The sequence below is a fragment of the Pinus tabuliformis genome, chromosome 2_2, assembly GCF_031772625.1.
Source record: "Pinus tabuliformis cultivar Carrire ecotype Pingquan chromosome 2_2, CPIR1, whole genome shotgun sequence".
In the NCBI taxonomy this organism is placed as follows: domain Eukaryota; kingdom Viridiplantae; phylum Streptophyta; class Pinopsida; order Pinales; family Pinaceae; genus Pinus; species Pinus tabuliformis.
In genome coordinates, this window is record NC_142300.1 from 1133622026 (window position 1) to 1133641711 (window position 19686).

Consider the following 19686-nt stretch of genomic DNA (forward strand, 5'->3'; position numbering starts at 1 on the left):
AGGTACAGGTGTAGGTACAGGTACAAGTGACCAGGATGCAGATTATCATCTCATGACATGTGTTTGAGATTTAGAGACAACATCTATGTGTCAAATTGTAGTGAGCTCAAGAAGATTATCTTGAGGGAGCTTCACGCCAAGCCATACTTGAGTCATCCAGATATCAGAAGACATTGACAAAGGTGAAGAAGTTCTACTATTGGCCAAATCTGAAAAAGGAAGTGGTAGAGTTCGTGGCTAGATGTTTATATTGTCAGCAGGTCAAGGTGGAAGGTAATAATCCAAGTGGTTTACTATAACCTATTGTGATTCCAGAATGGAAATGGGAGGTTATTTCCATGGATTTCATTATAGGTCTTCTCAGGAAAATGAAGCAGCATGATTCTATTATGGTCGTGGTCGAAAGGTTGAGCAAGGAATCTCCCTTCATTCCAGTAAAGACTACATATTCAGCCAATGAGGTTTCACATGTGTTCATCAAAGAGATAATGAGACTGCATGGTGTTTCGAAGAAGAATGTGTTGGAAAGGGATGAAAAGTTCACTTCCATGTTTTGGAAGGAGTTATTTGCAGGCTTGGGAATAGAGTTGGCCTTCAGTACAGCTTATCATCTGTAGACATATGGATAGGCAGAGAGGTTCAACAGGATCTTGGAGGATATGTTGAGGATGCACGTGATGCACCAACATACGAAATGGGAGGAGTATCTTCCAATGGTAGAGTTCACGTACAAAAACGGTTATCAGGAGTCATTGAGGATGAGTCCTTTCGAGGCATTGTTGGCAGAGTTGTAACACTCCCATCATCTAGAGTGATCCAGTGAACATGGTAGTTATTGGACTGGACATGCTGGCAGACATGGAGCATGAAATGCAGGTTATAAAGAAGAATCTAAAGGCAACACTAGATAGACAGAAGATTTATGAGGTTCAACACAGGGTGTTCAAGGAGTTTCAGGTTGGGGAGAATGTGTATTTGTGCATCAAGCACAAGAAAATCTCTTTGAGGATTGGCTCATGTGCCAAGTTGGCACCATGATACTGCAGGCCTTTCGAGATCCTTGAGAGGATTAGAGTAGTGGCATATTGACTTGCACTACCTCCAATAGTGAAAGTCTGTGATTTTTTTTCCATATTTCATTGCTTAAGAAGTATATAAAGGATGTTGATCATGTTATTGATTGGTCTATATTACACGTGGAGGAAGAAGTAGAGTTCCAACCAGAACCTGAGTGCATATTGCAACAGAAGCATCTCATGCTTAGGAACAGAGCCATAGAACAATTTAAAGTGTAGTGGAAGAACTATGGGCCTGAAGAAGCTACATGGGAGATGGTATATTATATGTCGGCCCTATATCCTTCATTGCTTATCAATTGAGGAAAAGTAGATTTGATTTGATGTTGGTGTATGTTTGGCATATGTTTTGATGATGATTTTGTATATGTGTGTGTATATATATATATATATATATATATATATATATATGGATGTAAATATATATATATATATATCTATCTATATATATATATATATATATATATAGATATAGATATATATATATATATATGGATGTAAATACTGCCATGATCTAAGTTATAAATCTCCAATAAGATATATGGTTGTTATCTTGTCATGTTTTCATGATGTTTTTCTTTTGAGAAGGTCTTTCATTGTAAATATTGCAATGAGCTAAGTTATAAAGCTCCATGGGTAGTATGTTTTCTTTTCAATGGTTTTGTTGAGGTCATGGTGTGGATTAAAGTCGAGGACGGTGTTCCCCAGGGGGGGGGGGTTCTGTAACAACCTTGGTGAAAATTTCATGTAATAAATGTTAATAAAGGAAAAAGAAGACCACGGTAAAGGGACACTTATTCCAAGCTAAATTTTGGGCAAAGATATCCTAGTGGGCATCACTAGATGTGTGTTTTGGCTAAGGAAATTTGCAAAGGCATTAAAAGGAAAAAGGAATTTGTTGCACATTTATTTATGAAAATAAAGGAAAATAGGAGAAAATTAAGGTGAAAGGTCACAAGTTTCATGTGAGGAGGAAATTGAAGGAAAATAATGGAAAAGAATATAATAGAGGCCTCATTAATAAAAAGGTTTTGAGGATCATTTGGTAACCTTTTGTTAGTTTAAGCTTGGAGCTCTCTCATTATTCTCTCTCTCTCTCTTACTGTTTGTCACTTAGAGTTTCCTTGGAGCACTCTAGATTTGGATCAAGGAAGGAAAAACAAGAAAAGGGAAAGGAAGGAAAGAAAGGATCAAGGAAGGAAAGCAGGATCAAGCCGCTTCAATAGGAATACTTGTAGGTAACCTTTTGCATGTGTGACTTCCTAGCTGGTTTGGACATGCGCGGCTTTTCATGTTGGTGTATGGTTATCTTGCTTTTGGTGGGTTATGATAGTGGTTTTAAACCTAGATTTGCCTTTTTCTAGATGCCATGGTATGTTGGGATGTTTATCTCGGTTTTGAGCTTTAGTTTGCCAGATGGATTTCAGAATCTGAGGCGTAGGTGGTCTCAAGTTTCATTCTCAAAGGCCTAAGAATCCCTTGACCCATTTTAGCAGGGTACATAGTAAAGCATGAGGGAGCGGTCTCGATATAGGGCTTAGTGATCTAAGTTTGGATTGTGGTAAAGCCTGAGAGACTAGACTCAGTTTAGGGCCTAGTGATCTCGGATTGGATTGCGGTAAAGCCTGAGAGACGAGGAGATGGAAAATTCCTTAAGGTTAGTGATGGATTTTGGATGGCATTCCAAGTTTGGTTCAGTTGTTATCGAAGCACCGGTTTTGGTGTGATCACGTTTTGATAAGAGTGGAGGCGGTTTAACCTTTGGATTCCCTTGGTTTTTATTGGATTCATTATTCTATGAGATTCCAAATTGATGCTTGGAATATGGCACAGGGGTGATTGGATGAAGGAGATATTTGGTTCAGCCATGTCTATGTTTAGGTGGTACATGGAAGTCCCGAACCTGGTTGGATTTGCCTTTAATTAATAAAATATAAGTTATCTTACTTTTTCACTAGTTTATATGTGGATTTAATGGCTATCATATCTCTTATATTTATATGGTTTTATTTTGGTTATAAACATGGTTAAATGACTGGTTCATGTCATGGTTATTTCATGTATTTACTTGTAATTGTTAAATGGATTAATGCAAGAGCTAATTGATATTATAACAGTTCAATTGAGAAGGTGGGGATCCTTCTGTTTATGTTTCTTAAGTTCTTTCACTCATTCATGCTTTGTCTTGTATCTTAGACCTGTAGGTTGCATTGATGCCAAGTGTTTAATAGAATGTTAGTCCTGGTTGGGGATGCTCAGGCCTAGTCTTCAAGTTGATTTTGATTTATTAGCATTATTATAATGTCTTTGATTGATTTTGAAGGTTGTAGTAAGTTTTGGGCAGAGGTCGAGATTCTGGTCTAGAAAAGTGGCTCAAATCTCAGGGTCGTTGGCACAGGTCTGCTGAGAAAAGTCCACAGTCGCTTGCACATAGGCCTATGAGTGTGACTTTGGGTTAAAAGGCTTAAATCATGAGTGGGACTCAGGGACAGGTTGTCTGAGTCCCTAACATGTCCCCTATGGGTGTTATTGATGATGTGGATGAATTTTTTTGGTATGTTCTGTTGGTTCCATTTCCTTAAGGTCACCAAGGAAGTTGAATCCCTTATAATAGCCTCTCTTATTGCACGTTTACGCCGGCTGGCTGGTTTCTTAGGTGGACTTGGGAGGAGGGGGTTTTACAGCTACCACAAAGTGAAGAACTCAATGATAGGATGTGCCCTTTTTGTAGCAACTCAATAATATACTACCTAATTTCCTCATTTTCCAGAAGAGAGTGGCAGTATATTGGCCCATTGGGTATAGGTGCTCTGAGATTCATATTGATATAATGTTTGAGCTGATATTGTAAAGGTACCCCTATGGGTGAGGAGATGATGTCCATGTACTCTTTCAGGACCTTATCCACTTGCTTTTGTTGCATGGAGGAACCCTTTCTAGGGTCCATGGATGTGGACATTATCTCCCACCTATTTTCAGAGTGATTTGGAAAGCAAAGAAATTTCTGATTATAGGAAATAATATTACTATATTCCTTATAAGAGATCAAAGAAATGGTGGTAGGTGGGGCTACCTATGGTATCATATATAGTTTTATGCCCAAATTAGTAATAACAGTGTGTGATCTAGAATGATACATAACATGATGCTTCCAGAAGTATGGTTGGCCTAATAAACATCACAAACTTAAATAGGAGAAATATCACACAATACCTCATCCATGAAGGGCTTGATGTTATAGGGAGGTGCACTGTTGGCTGACACGGAACTCTCATCCTTAGTGGATCCACCTGATGGTGTATGGCTGTGGGTATGGTGTGGTCAGCAGGCCCAAACACTTAAGGACCTTTGCTGAGATGAGGTTCTCTTGCATCCCCCTATTGAAAATGAATTATAACGGATAACTCTTCACCCACATCTGTGAATGGAGGAGACACTCCTCCTCCTCTAGATCTTCAGGCTCAATCTTCTAGACCTTGGTGGTGGAAATGTTGGCACTGGGTTCTGCATCAATAATCTAGTTCCCTTTATCATTCCCCTTGTCAGGTTTTGGCTTAGAGTCAGAACATGCATATGAATTTGAATCTTTTAGCTTGTCCGCCATGACATTCATTTATGTTGCGGGTGGCGCACTTATGGAACTTAAACCAATTTCATGTGTCCTTTGTTATCATGGTGTTATTCATTACTTTTGGTTTCGATGGTGTTAGTATAAAGTTTTTGGAGAAGTGTAGAAAAAATGTTCACTTAAGATACTGTGACAAGTATCCCTATCAACAAAATTCATGGCCATTATTTCTCTTTAGATCTACAAAAGGAAAGTTATAAAATCTGCAAAAAGATGGCATACAAAAACATAGAAACATATAACGACAAATACTATTTCAACAACCCAGTGGAAATAAAAGAGAATTTATTTTATTAATTCGAAATTGAAAATTTTACACTTGATGACGAGAATGTGCAAACTCGAGTCTGCACAACCCCCTCTATGGGATGGATCCTTTAATACCGCGTGCTTCAGCTAGATATTCAAATATCTCTCTCACAGGATGTATACAATGGGGAAAAGAAATGATGATAGTGGCTTGAACTCAAAATGGGAGCTCAAATGTCATAGGATGATAATGAGGATGATGTCAATGGTCATGGTGAAGAATGAAGAGAATACCCCTCTATTTATAACAAAATATTAGGATAGACCTAGATATAGGATAATAATAAAAAATATTTCACTAAATCAAGATCTAGCCATTAGGAATATTTTATTATATTTTAGAGAAGGAAATATTATTTGAAATTATCAAATATCTTTATTTAGAAAATGGTTAAATTAATTAACAAATAAAAAATTATTTATTAATTACCTTGTGGGGATAAAGTCAAAGATGAATTAGAAATCATTATTAAAAATTGATTACTAATTATTTCGAGAGAATAATAAATTATTTATTTAATTATTCTCACAGGGTTTTTGGATTTTAATGAGAAATAATTTAGGAAATGGTTCACTAAATTTTTTCCAATGGTGAAAGTAGATTTTACTGTATAAAAATGCATGTTATATAATGCATTTGATCAACCTAGTAGGAAATGGCTACGTGGTCGTTTTTTAGGTGATAACAAATGGGTTGTACTAGGTAACTCCACCTTGGCTCAATCATTTTTCTATGGTTTGGAGGTGCCTTTTCGTGTATTCAGATTTGTGGATCCAAAGACTAGCTTCTTTTGTTTATTTTTACACTCAATTTTGATATCATACCAATACACTACACTAAGAGAGGAGGAGTCCAAGAACTCCCTTTATACCTGACTGTATTTGTGCATATAGCCATGGTACTTAAGTTTTATATTTCGTTCAAAATTTTTGATACCCAACTTTGTGCATGAGATATGAAAGATATTCATGAACTACGACACATCTTGGTCCCTTTCGTGCCGTAGTGTGGTACATTTTATGTACTTATCCTCATAGTTATCGAGAGGGTGATATTGTTCCTTAACGACATATTAGAAAGAATTCCTAGATGGTGCAATTGAAAGTAGTGAGTGTTCCTCCTTGTCCCTCTACTCACAGTAAGTTTCTAGCAATCCTTGACATGGGGGGAAACTTTGAGGAGTGCAAAAGTAATATTTTCGTTATTGGAAAAATTATGGACTGAAAAATATCCTTTTAGTGGATTTAACCATTTATCTAGAACATTTTCTTCTATCTGACCTTCAAATATAGGAATCTCGAATTTAATGCGTACCCTAAATGGGGCAACACCTATGAAGTGATTGTTGAATGAAGATGCTTCACCTAGAGACACCAACCAAAGGACCTACAAAAAATTATCCATCATCTCATTCCTTTGTCACTTGAGGGCCTCTTAAATTAAAAATTTGAAAGGATATTATTCTCCCTCACCTTTCTTTTCTCCTCCCATGGGAGGCCATTGGTGTCAGCGAGGCTAGTCTTGCAAGGGTTCAACAAGTTCAAGTCCTAACTCCTTATATCCTGACCTCATTGGGGAGATGCACATAAAAACAAAGAAGGAGCAGACTGCTCTGATACCACCGAGCCATATTTATGAAGGAACAAAATGAAATATAGATTGAAATAAAATCACAGAGATACATCATGAAATAACTTCAATTAATAAATAACAACTACTAAAAATTGTTTACATGCAGGAAGGAAACAAACTAGCTCGAGCGATGATAGCCTATCTATAAGAAGAGATATGAAAACTACATGCCTTCTAAATTGTGTTACAATGATTCTCTCAAGAATTTTCATCATCAAGAAATAATGGAAAACCCTAAGCATCCAAAAACCTCACCCTAGGAGATGAAGCACAAAAAGCTTGTGGGCCTCGCTGGGGTTAGTTGAAACATCAACTTCTTGGCATCTTAACTTTGACATATAATCTTTTTTTGGTGTGCATAATATCATGTTAGAAAGATCTATCTAAGGGAAGAAAATTTCAACTACAAGCCCTTATCAAAGGCTACGTTTTTCCAGTTTCCCCAACAAACACCATTTAGGGCCCCAAAACGGCTCCAGATGTTCAGGACCCAAAAAACCCAAAAATGGAAAACTGGCTAAATATTAAACTGTCCTAGAAATTAGGAAATTGAAAGAAAACAATGTTGCGAGTCTACGCGGAATAGGAATATGGCCACCAATACCCACCTAGATAAGTCCTCCCCCATTAAGAAGCAACGGTCCCCATTGCGTTGAGTGCCTCCATGAGATGGGGAAATTTCTACTAATTTTTGTCCCTGGTGAGCCACTTGCCTTGGTGCAAGAGTTGACCCACTTTGCTGACCTGATACACCTATATCCTCTGTTAGTGAGTGTTTTTTACTATATATGTTTGATTAATTCAATTTTTGTCTACATGATCAATTTGGATTGAGCTCTGTTGGTGTCATTTGCTCAACAATGTCTCATGTGTCCAACAATGGTAGGAAGTATGGCCGAAGGTGGTCCATATTGAGTATGGGGTATGGGCCAAGGAATGGATGGATACTAACCTCAAATTAATTGTTACCCATGGCCTTTGATGGTGTAAGGCTTGTATTAAAGTGGTTGAAGCTTTTGATGGGATCGGGTAAGGTGCTCCTTCTGTAGATGCAACGACACCTTGTCGCCCACTTGAAACTTATGTGGCACCTAATGTTGAACATGAAATTATTTATACTTGTCATTGGATTTATCCAAGATAACATGAACCTAATGGTGGATGTGCTAGATGCATTCAATAAACCTGGTGGCTTTATCAACCTTAGATTATACATGTGCAGATTTTGCATGTGTAGTCGCAAGAGGCATGGCAACATCAATAGAGCATAATAGTTGAAATACTAGGCCCACTTGAAAGGGGTTGTGGCCATCCAAGTTATGGAGAGCTCTATTATAACTGTGTTTCACATAGGGAAGAATCTCATCGCATTTCGTAGTATGTGCACTATCATCTTGTTGATGACCATTGTCTGGCCATCGGCCTAGGGGTGGAATGTTGTCAACTTGGTGAGCTTGGTGTCTAACAACAACCAAAAATGCAATCAGGAAATTGTTGTCCCGATCTAATATAATGGTCCACAGGATCCCAAAATGCACCCAAACATGTTCGAAGAAGAGTTTGGAAATGTCTTTTGTTGTAATATGCTTATTGCAAGTAATCAGTATAGCCATCTTAGAAAATATATCAACGACCACAAATACATAGTCATTATCATGCTTAATATAAGGAAGGCTAGACATATAATCCATGGAAATGGATTCTCAAGGTTGGATAGGAATAAGCAAAGGAGTGTATAGACCTTTCTTCTTAATGGTTGGCTTCACAATGACACATATAATGTAGGATCTGATATATTTTCCAACATCTTGTTAGAGTTTTAGAGAATAAAAATTCTTCTGTATTACTACCATTGTCTTTTCCATACCAAAATGTCCAATGACCCAACTGTAGTGTGCCTCCCAAATCAAATTGGCACACTTTCTTAAACGAGCACAAATGTTCCCCATGTAGCATAATTGTACATCCTGGAGCTGGAAGCCTGGTATTGCTTTACATCCATCAACATCTAGTATTTGGTGGTGAATTCAGGATCATTTTTGTAGATTGTAGCCATCAATAATTGTCATTCCCATAATAGTTCAGAACAATGGTCAGTCCCACAATTGGGGGATAATTGAGGCAATCTACAACATTATTGGTGCTTCCCTTCTTGTATTTAATGTTCAAATGAAATTGTTGTAGATATCTGGACCATTTTTTATGGTGCTTGTTTTGCAACTTCCCTTAAGTATATATAAACGAAATAGGTTGGGGACTTATGTGGATGATCCTATCCTTCCCTAGATGTAATGTTTTCGCTGTCAGAAAGCTTGCACAAAGGAATACATCTCTTTATCATAGGTGGGGTGTTTCTGAATCGTATCAGAGACTATCTCACTGTGATAGGCCACTATATGCCCTTGTTGGGTGAGAACTGCGCAAATAGCATAGTCGGAGGCATCTATCTCAATTTTAAATGGTTGTTGTAGGTATGACAAATTGAGTATTGGTGTAGAGAAAATGAGGTGTTTTAGCTCAAGAAATGCCCTTTTATGGGAATCAAACTAGAAAAACTTTTATTTCACTCCACCCTTGGTAACTTTACTCAAAGTCCAAGTGATATGAGAGAATCCCAACATGAACCTTCGATAGAAATTGGCAAGGCGTAGAAGGGTGTGAAGCTCTATTAGAGTTGTTGGTGCTAACCAATCCTGAATGACTTGGATTTTAGCTAGATCCACATGCATGCCTTTCTCATCAATTATGTAGCCTAGATACTGGACCTGGCTCATGCCAAAGGTAAATTTCTCCAAGTTAGAACATATTTTGTGCTACCGCAATGTTTGAAGGACCTATCGAATATGTCGCATGTGCTCTTCCCAACTCTTTCTGAAGATGAGGATGTCGTAAAAAAATAAAACCATGAGTGAGTTAGTGAAAGGACACAATATTTCATCCATCAGCCTCATAGAACTTGCAAGGGCATCTATCAACACAAAGGCATGAACAATCACTCAAAAAGACCCTTCATGCATTTGAAGGTGGTCTTCCATGCATTTGTGGATTCTATTGGAACTTGGTGATATTCAGACTTCAAATCAATATTGTTGAAGTACTTGGACCCCTTGCATTGTTCAATAAAGTAATCAATCCATGGGATTGGATACCTATTATTGACAATAATTTTATTTAGTGCGTGATATTCAATGCACAGTCTTTAGGTCCCCATTAGAGAGATTTTGAGGTTAAAAATCGGCCCAAAAAAAATGTACAACCAAAATCAACTTTATAAGAACCAATATGATGATGTCAACCATGGAGAATGATTCACCATTTTTGGACTAAAAAAGGTAAAAGATTAAATTTTCATAGAAAATTAAAATAAAAGGCTACTTTTTCAACTCATATTTTCAACTTATCTCCCTCTGATTTTGCTCAAATTTCTAGCGGGAGCACTTGTTGGATATCAAATTTAATCCCTCATCGAAGGATTACCCATGTTGCATAATTTTGATGGACCATTCTATGTGAAAATTAGAAATACTTGAAAAAGCATGATTGCAATCACATTTTTTTCATGTATTTCACATTTTTCATGTAGTACGATCCATCAAAATTATGCAACATGGGTACTCCTTGGATGAGGAAACAAATTATGCATCCAACGAGTCTTCCCGCTTGAAATTTGAGTAAAAGTGTAGGGAGATAAGTTGAAAATACAAGTTGAATAGGTAGTTTTTTCTTTTTCCCTCTAAAATTTGATGATGTAATATAATCTTATTTCATGATTTTCATTATTGTTTTATAATATTCCTTGGGAGCCCCATTTTAGACCTCTAAACTTCTCTAATGCATATGTATTAGATGCAAGTACAATTGGGCTCCCACAAGGGGGGGAACTTGGTTGAATGTGCTCTTTTTGTAGCAATTCTTGGATGTACCACTTGATTTCCTCATTTTCTAGAAGCAAGTAATGATATATTATTTCATTGGGTAGAGGTGCTCTAGGAGTCGTATCGATCAATTGCTTGACCTGATAGTCCTTGTGAGTGAGGACAAGATGTCCCTACACTCTTCCATGCCCTTAGCCACTCACTTTTGCTACATAAAGGAACCCTTTCTGGGGGCCATGGATGTGGCCACAATCTTCCCATTACTTTGAGATTGAATAAAAAAGAAAAAAAATTCCTTATATAGGAGGTGATATTAGTACATTTCTTAGCATAGATCAAAGAAATAATGGTAGGCAAGACTATGTCTGGTGTCCTGTATAGTTTCTTTCCTAAAGTAATAATAACAATGTGAGGTCTGGAATCATACAAAGCATGACGCTTCCACAAGTATGGTTGGCCTAATAAAATATCACAAACTTCAAGACGATCAACATCACATAGTACCTCATCCATGGATGCCTTGGTGTTGTAGGGAAGGTGGCATTGCTAGCTGATGCAGAGATCTCATCCTTAGTGGAGACACCTAATCATGTATGGTTGTGGGTATGGTGTGGTCGATAGGCCCAACCACTTAACAAACTCTTCTGATATGATATTCTATGACAATTAATTGTATTGAAGAACCCTTCACCCACATTTGTGATTGGAAGAGACGCTCCCCCTCCTGTAGATATTTGGGCTCAACCTTCTCGACCTTGGTGGTGATAATGGTAGAACTAGGTTCTACATCAATAATCTCTTCCCATTTTTATTACCATTTTGGATTTCTATCTTACAGTTAGAACATGCATCTAACTCTAACTATTTGAACTCAACCACTAGTGACTACCTGGCACGACACTCATTTCTATTGTACGTGGGGCTCTTGAAAAACTCACACCACTTTCTTGGGTCCTTCTTCAACTGCGTAGTGTTATTATTTAGTTATGGATTCGATGGGTTGCCCTAGGTCACTCCACGTTGGCTCTATACTTTGTTCTTTGGTTTTGAGGAGCCTTTTCCCTGCTTCATATTCATACATCCAAATTCTCGATTTCTATGTTTAAATTTTTGCTCGATCTTGATGGCATATCAGTACACTGCATTAGGCAAGGATATGTCCAGGAACTCCAATCCTGCTTGGGTGTATTTATGCAAATAGACATGATACTTGAGAATTATATGTCATTCAAAATCCTTTATAACAAACTTCATGTGTAGGGTATGAAAGATATTCATGAACTTCAACATGTCTTGGTCCCTTTATTCCCATAGTGTGGTACATTTTAGGTACTAATCTTCAGAGCTCCCAAAAAGGAAATATTGTTCCTTAATTTCATCTCAAAAAGAATTCGAAGAGGGTGTGGTTGAGAGTAGTGAAGGTTCCTCCTCATCTCTCTGGTCATAGTAAATTTCCCACCAGTTCTTCACATGGGGGGAGGCTTTGAGGAGAGAAAATGTAATATTTTCCCTATCAGAAAAATTATGGGCTGAAAAATATCCTTCTATCAGATTTAGCAATTTATCTAGAGCATCTACGTCTATCTGGACTTCAAATAGGAATGTTAAAGTTAACTTGTACCTTAAAGGGTGTGACGCCTCCAAAGTGATTGCTAGATTAATATGCTTTTCTTGTTGATACATGTCGAAGGATCTCGTAAAAAATATCCATCATCTCGTTCCTTTTTCGCTTGAGAGCCTCTTCGAGCAACAATTTGAAAGGACCTCCTACTCCATCATATTTATTTTAGTCTTCCATGGGAGGTGATCTGGTTCAACAATGTCAGTCTTGCAAGGGTTCAACTAGTTCAAGGCCTAACTCCTTATACCCCAACCTCATTGGGGACATGCACAAAAAAGCAGAGAAATAAAAGATTTCTTTGATACTAATAATCCAGATTTATGAATTGAACGAAATGAAATACATATTTAAACAAAAACACATAGATATAGAAAAATAAAATTTCAATTAATAAATAGCAACTTTTGAAAATTGTTTACATGTAGGAAGGAAACAAACTAGCTCTGGTGAAGGTAGCTTATCTATGAGAAGAGATTTGATGGCTATATGCCTTCTGAACTATATTACAATGAGTCTATCAGGCATTTTAATCATCAAGAAACAATGGAAAACCCTAAACATCTAGAAACCTAACCCTAGGAGATGAAGAGCCAAAATCTTATGGGTCCCATTGGGGTTAGTTGGATTGTCAACTTAGGGGTCATAACTTTGGCATATGATCTCCATTTAGTGAAAAACATAACTTGTTAAAAGGGTTTATCTGAGAGAAACAACTATTAATAAAATAACCTCTCCCACATGCTACAAGTTTTTCCATTCCCCAAAAAAATATCGTTTAGGGCTGCAAAAAGGCTCCAAAAGTTTAGGACCCGAAAAACTGCCAAAAATATATAAAAAAAATTGTCGAAATAGGAAGCTATGTTGGAAATTAGGAAGCTGAAAAGAAACAATGTTGGGGGACCAAGTGGAATATGTGGGTGACCACCAATATCCACTTGGATCACTTGTGCATATCATTGGAGAGCTAATAGACCTTTTGTGAATTCAAGTAGTGACTCTACACTTCCGCATATGGATTTGATGGGCATTTGATGTGGTTATGTTATGGATATTTCAACACAATGTTCGAAGCTCTTCAAGCCAAAGTTTATAATTCTTTTCACATGTCATTAATCATTGTTGGATTTATCCTATGGTGATCTAATGGTATATGTTGTTCTTACTTTATGTTTATGTAAATGAACTTCTCTATTTATTTGAGCATATATCATGTGTAGGATTGTACAAGTTCTTATGCTTTCATGATGTTATCGAATATGAAATTGTTTATGGTGAACTGATATTTTTTTGTATACGAGTTTTATTTAATATTTTGCTAACAATGTCTCTCTTGAGATTCATGTCATGATACTTAGTTGTTATATTCATAGCACTCCACGTGTTTAATTTCCATATGTTGCTTAATTTCATTTGTTGAAGTTTTATTTGTTCTCTAACATTTGTTGTTCATTTCATCCAAAGCAAACATTTAACAACATGGTGGTAGCTCAGACCACGTACTATATGGGACTCTCATACCAAATGGTATAGAGTCTATTTTTTATTCTACATGAGGGTGATCCCCTTTCTGTTGGTAGTACAATCTAGCCTTTAAACAGTAGTTTAGGTACACCTAGAAAGGGTGGATCCAACTTCAAGTATAGATGAAAAAAATGTTAGAGAATACATCTAAGAAACCAATAAATTCAAATGTAAATGGTCCTAATGTTAAAGACTACATCTAAGAAAGCAACAAATTCAAGGTAGATGGTCTTTTCCTTTCTCGAAAGGGACGTCCACCACTGTTGTGGCTCTTGTTTTTATTATTGATAGGTTGTTTTACAATGGATATGTATCATTTACTTAAGGATGAGTAAGTGGTTTTTATTATATTTGATCTTAAATAAATTTATTAATATTAAAATATTCTAGATTTTTAATCATATTAAAAATATTTAAATATACTTTTTTTTGTTATGTTAATGATTGATTCATCGTTACAATAAGAGGGGTAAATTAGTATAATGACAAGTTTTACTTATTTAAACCTATTTAAACATCATAAAAAACCAATCTCATAAACTGAACAAGTAGCACAAAATATATGTGGAAACCTTACGGGAGAAAACCAAAAAGCTTCTTTATATTAAATATCTTGTAGGAACCAACCTACTATTACATCAATTTATAAGCACCAACCTATAAGAGACACCAATCCCTTTTTCTATTTGATAGGCACCAACCTATAGGAGACATCAATCCCCTTTTCCACTCTATAGGAAACAATCTAAAGGAGACACTAAGCCCCCATGTTTCTTTGTAGACACCAACCTACAAGAAACACCAATCCCCTCTATTTCTTTGTAGGAACCAACCTACAAGAGACATCAATCTTGTTTGTTGCTTTGTAGACACCAAGCTACAGGAGACACCAATCCTCTTTGTTGTTTTGTAGGCACCAACCTACAAGAGACACCAACCCCCACCACTGCAATTATTTTTACGAACAAACCTACTTCACTAAATATACTTGTTTCTTCACAATGTTTGACAATATTTCTACTTTAATCAAGTCTGGTTGTTGCTTCTGCCTTCATTGGGTCTTGTAGTTGTTTCTATCTTTATTAGGTCTACTTGTTTCATTTTTATTCATCGGATCTACTTCTCCCAAATATTATTGCTTCTAGTTTCTTCCCAATAATGAACTTACACAACATGCCTCTTATATAATTTTCCAAATTTAGTTTGAAATTTCAGTCACAGGTGCTTAGAGATGTCTTTTTGGTATCCAAACTTCATAGTTTAAAACCTTTGAGGAAGAAAGCTATAGAAAAATGACAAATTGGCCTATTTGAAGCATGCTTTAAGATCATTGAATAACATTAACTTCCTCATATGATATCTCTAGAAATATAGTTAAAAAAGCTCTGAAATTTCTATCACAAGTACCTCGAGATCTGTTCTCTATCTCATCCAAATTTCACAATCTAAAACATCTAAGAAAGAAAATTATAGCAAACTTTCCAAGATGGCCTATTTGAAGAATGTTTTATGAGAATTCAAGAACACTAACTTCCACATGTCATGTTGTTTAAATTATAGCAAAACAAGGTCTAAAATGTCTATCATAGGTGCCTTGAGATCTCTTCTTTATCTTCTTTAGAGATAAATTTATGAAACACCATAGAAAGATAGTGAAAATACCAACTTGGTTTATTTGAAGAAAATTTTATTAGCATTAAGGAATTCTAACTTCACATATCATATCTTTGAAATTGTAGTCAATTGAGGCTTGAAATTTAGCCATGGGTACATGAATATCTTTTATCTACATCATCCAAGTTTCACGTTTTGAAACATCCTAGAATAAAAGTTATATAAAAAAGGTCAAGGTATCATAGTTTATGAGCATTCAAGAATTAATGAACCAAGGTAATAAATTTTAACCACATGAATTTTTATATATGTATCCTCCAAATTTCATGTTTCGAAACATACTAGAAGAAATGTTGGAGTAAAAAGGAGAAGATGACTCATTCACCCCATGAATCACATTCTTTCTTCCATATTTAGTTTCCAAGAATCAACCAAAAAATTATTCCTCAACTCCTATTGCAACCTCATATTTGTTCTTCAATGAAATGGAAATCAAATGCACTCAAATGTTATTTATTTATATTTTTTGTATGTTCACTTATGGGGCCAACTTGTAAAATTTGTTGGACCAACCTGCTTGTATATTGATTGTGTCATTTTGACAAAATGTATCATATTTTCTTATTTCTACAGAGTTAGAGGGAGTTTCATATACCATCGGAAATGTGTCATAATAATATTTCAAATTATATATTCTTTTCTCCCATTTGAGCTAGGAAATTGAAGTAAAAATGCTTCTAAATATAGGGAATTTAAATGGGGCATCAAAAGTCCAAAAATATTATTTTCAACAATCTTCATTTTCCAATCTTTATCTTGGACAAAAGTAGTCTTCCCTATCTTTGAAATAAATGACAACAATATTTCCAATAGTTAAATATATATTTTTATTATAATATAGTCATTTGATAAAGGGGAGAGATTTCCTTAAAATTTATGAAAAGAGGATATCTAATTTTAACACTTGATAAATCAAAATGGGTCTTAATGTAGTTTATTATCATTTTTAGATTAAAAAATATAAATCTTCGTGCACGTTAATTTTGATCTTCATTATATGAATAAAAATAAAAATATTAAATTTCCCAACTTAGTGCAAGTTGTTGAGAGCACTAATTGTTTTCCCATTTACTCAAGTTCAATTCCAAGGGACATGTTTGGCTAGTTGTGCTGAGGGTCAAGGAGTATATCCTTAGGATAGGCATCTTTCCTAGGGCTTGGGTCATCTCGACTCTTTCTAAGTCTTAAGTTATTGGTATATCTAGTTTACGGGCTATTGGATATACATTTGGTATTATAGTTGTATTTAGTGAGCATGATCACACACATCGCCCAAATTGCTCTAACGAATTATCAATTCACCAAGGTAGAAATAACATTAAATAAAATTATATCTATATATATATATATATATATATATATATATGTATATAGATATATATACATATATATATATATATATATATATATATATATATATATATATAATTATAATTATAATTATAATTTTTATATACTTATAAATGAATTCTTTGAGAGATATATAATATGCATGCTAAATGCTAAGCCATACACATTTTATTGAAAATTATTTTATATTTAATATTTTAAAAAAATAGAAACAAAGATAATAATAGAATTTATTTGCAATATTTTAAGATATAATGATATAATAATAATAATAATAATAATAATAACAATTATTATTTAACAATTTAATACTTTTTCTTCTTAACAATCGTGAATTTTTTGTCAAGTCCCAACATCACAACCGATTGAGGATGGACCTCATTAGCAAGGCGACCCAGGATCAAACCTGGGGGCTGGTTGTGCTATGTGCTAGGGGGAGGAGACATGCTAAAAAATCTAGTCAACTTATGGCTGGTATGGCCGAGACTGAGTGCAATCCCATATTGACTTTAATGGATTAAATGCCCCTAGGTTGCCACTTCTCAAACCACAGGTCAAGCCTCGAGGATCACATACGACTTGACAAAATAAAAACAATGGTGATTTTTTAACTTATTGGAGGAATCTAGGCAAGGCCCAAAATCAAACCTTTTGGCTACCACTATAACCCCAAGAGTATAATAACTTATGACCTAATAAGAGTTGAGTTGTCATGAGTTTCATTAGAGTGGACCTCTATTCTAGAGGTGCCTACTCTTCAACCCTTACCACAATGGGCCAACATGTTCATCTATGGGAATTTCTCTAACACATGGGTGACTACTCTTCAAGCCTTATGACAATATGTCAACTTGTTTTTCTATGGGAATTGAACCCGGGTTGAAAGGATAACAAATTGAGTGGTTGAACATTATGGTTGTATCCAAAGATATTATATTATATGGTCTCGTAACCTATGCACACATAAGTGGATCAAGCCCACCCCCATATCATCCCTTTTATTTTATCCCACAGGGCAAAGAACATATGGTGACAGGGGGCTGTCTTGACAAGGTGCATTCTTAAGACACTCCTTGTGGATCAAATCCCACCCCAATATCCTCCCTTGCATTTTACAACCATAGGGCGAAGAATGCATGGTCACAGGGTGCATTGTTAAGACACTCCTTATGTGAAGGCCTCAAGTTCAAAACCCCATGAGCACAAATCCAACCATACTATGGCTTAGAGGGAAAAAATAAAGGTTTCTTAGATTTTTTACCATGGAACCTTAATTTCTACCCTTTAATTCTTAATATGGATGGATTTGTCCTCACCGAGTTAGAAACCTAATACCTTAACACAAGGAATTCCTTAACAATGCACCTAGTCACCATGTCTTCTGCAGTCCATGGAATAAGATGAAAAGGAAGACATAGGGGTGGGATTTGTTCCACACCATGTGTTCTACACCCATTGGTGCAAGATAAAAGCGAGGACATATTGGTGGGCATTGATTCACTTATGCTTGCATGTGTTTTGTGTGCACGTATCACAAGGTCATTTAATATAATCTCTTCTAATGAAATCACATATTCAACCACTACTTCAACTATCCCATGACACCAGGCCATAATAAGAATTAAATCTTATCTAGAAAAAACTCAATTTTCCACCATTAAATCTAATCCTTTTAAACAATTTAATAATAAAAAAAATATTATTAAAAATTTATTATTAAAAAATATTTTAATTTTTAATGGCTTACTAACATAAATCCATATAATTGAAATATTATATTAATATTTTACTTTTAATTCTTTAAATATATTATAAATTTTAAAATTTATACACTTATCTAAAATTGGAATGTATATATACTCCACATACATTTCCAAACCTAATGATTAGTTAATAAAATATCAGCTCGCTGCCCTTATATATATACTCCACATACATTTCCAAACCTAATGATTAGTTAATAAAATATCAGCTCGCTGCCCTTATATATATACTCCACATACATTTCCAAACCTAATGATTAGTTAATAAAATATCAGCTCGCTGCCCTTATATTTCCACACATAATGATAGTTATTAAAATGTTTAAATATGTGAAAACCTATCAGTCCCATTCGTAAAACCCTATACCTTACTTCAAAAGGAAAAATATGTGGAGCAAATGAAGCAAAGTGATGTTTACAGATCACTGTTTGACTTTGTGTGTTTACACATCTGTTGTTTCGTGGGCCTGACAGCAGGGTTTGTTTCAGGGCTCCAATGTCACCGCTGTAGAGTCACTTCATCCAACTCACACGAAAACGAGTAAAGCGACGCTTTGGACCCACATCATGATCGTCACATTAAAAGCCATACTAGGCCCTCCACAAATTCCTCTAAACAGCCCACTGCAACTCAACACAAATTCCTCTAAACAACCCACTACAACTTAGAACTGCTTTATAGTGTAGGCGTATAATGCTTTTCGTGGCTCTTATTATTTTCAATCTTTTAGAGTGGACAAAAGATTATGATACTGATGGCGACTTACCACCTACCTAAAAAGGACGCACATTTAATATGACTTTCGTGGCCTGCCTTCCATCGGATAACTGCAACACTATGCGGGTAAGACGGGTTGTAACTGAGGAATAAATAATGGAAATCTCAGCTCATTATTCAATCATGCAGAGTTTAGTAAGAAGACAGTAAAACAATCATGAAAGGTAGAACAGCTTTTAATAAAAATGATGGAACATACATGCAATACCAGAAGCATAGATTTATAGGCTGTCATTGACGAAAGAAACATGAGAATTTCAACCCATTATTCAATCATGTGGAGTTCAGTTAGGAGACAGTAAAACAACCATTGAAGGCACAACAGTTTTCAATAATAATCGAACATGAGCATACATGCAATACCAGAAGCATAGATTTATAGGCTGTAACTGACGAAGGAATCATGAAAATTGCAACCCATTATTCAATGATGTAGAGTTCAATTAGGAGAGAGTAAA